The sequence below is a fragment of the Monomorium pharaonis genome, unplaced genomic scaffold (genome assembly GCF_013373865.1).
Source record: "Monomorium pharaonis isolate MP-MQ-018 unplaced genomic scaffold, ASM1337386v2 scaffold_113, whole genome shotgun sequence".
In the NCBI taxonomy this organism is placed as follows: Eukaryota; Metazoa; Arthropoda; class Insecta; order Hymenoptera; family Formicidae; genus Monomorium; species Monomorium pharaonis.
Window position 1 is genome coordinate 1 of NW_023415377.1, and position 1341 is coordinate 1341.

At 36.3% G+C, this 1341-nt stretch overlaps 1 long non-coding RNA gene across 1 annotated transcript; it reads left to right on the top strand.

Moving 5' to 3' along the window:
- The first annotated feature begins 7 nt into the window (after window positions 1–7).
- Window positions 8–819, top strand: LOC118647988. The gene is made up of 2 exons (XR_004965126.1): window positions 8–149; window positions 414–819. It is a non-coding gene; the product is annotated as an uncharacterized LOC118647988 (long non-coding RNA).
- Window positions 820–1341: the final 522 nt, after the last annotated feature.

The following is a 1341-nucleotide window of genomic DNA, read 5'->3' on the forward strand; positions in this document are numbered from 1 at the left end:
TACGCAGTTTTCGTGTTGATACCGAAACGAATACACGCATTTGCGTAGTAGCTGTGAGCATAATAAAAATTATTTGCAATAAATAAACAGAAAAGTGATTTTTTACTCTTTTCGAAGTGCGATAAATCGGTGTGAATTCTTTCAAAAAGGTAAAAGTTTCATTATGTTTGCAGTGTTGTTATTGTATTTTGTGATTTTATTTCGTATTCAACCAAAATTTTTGCACCACATAATTTGTTAGTCTTTTGGAAAAATAGCTGCCATTCCCGGTTATGAGCACCTTCATGTAACCGGTTGTGGGCACCCTTGTTTTTTTTCATTTAATGCGTGTGTTTGGTTGAGAAACTGCGTAATATCGTTCTTTATGTTGACGTAACGTATTTTATCTTTGTTTTTATGCATTTTAAAAAAAGGATTTTAATGCGCTGTTGCAAGCCATTAAGTGTTGCTTAGCGGACAATAAACCTGTCAAAGGGACTGCTAAAGCATATGGCATTTCTCGGAGCAGTCTGCAACGCTATGTGAAGAAAGTGGCAGCCCAATTTGACATTTCATTCGTGGAAGATGGTGTTTTGTTGGAATTTGTCTGAACCTACTGCCACGGAAATTAACCGCCGCAAACTCCATTAAATGCAATGAATGCAGTCGTCCGGTGCATTTAAAGTGCGCTGATATGCGTACCAGCTACTTTACATGCAAGCATTGTGCTTCTGATTTCGAAGATGAAGAAGGCGACGAGTAATGTGAAAACGTGTCATCTTTTTTTGTTTTTTTGCCAGTAAAGGCTTTTAAAATAAATAAATTTTTATTTTCCCTTTATTTGTGGTGGTTTTCCTTCATATTTTTCCATTTTTAGCGGATTTTTCGCTAAGGGTGCCTACAACCGGGTACAAATTTTTTTTTGTCCAAAAATTGTCCACTAAATTTTTGATAAAATTTTTCTAGTTGAAGAAATCAATTTAGTTCCTTCACTGACAGTTAACTAAGGCCTCTAGCTTTCCACTGGTACACATATGTCTGCATAATATGCATTTAGTCAAAAGTTATGAGCTAAAAACAAAACGGTGCCCACAACCGGCGCACTTCTTTTATAAAATTTATTGACCAACCCTCTAACTCTTACTTTTTGGTCATAAAAAATAATTTTTTTTACTTTCACCGGGATTTGACATTGCGTCCTTATAGAACTCGACGAGAGGAGCAACTTTGGTCCTCTTGACCAACCCTCTATCTCTTACTTTTTGGTCGAAAAAAATAATTTTTTTTACTTTCACCGGAATTTAACATTGCGCCCTTATAGAACTCGACGAGAGGAGCAACTTTGGTCCTCTTGACCAACCC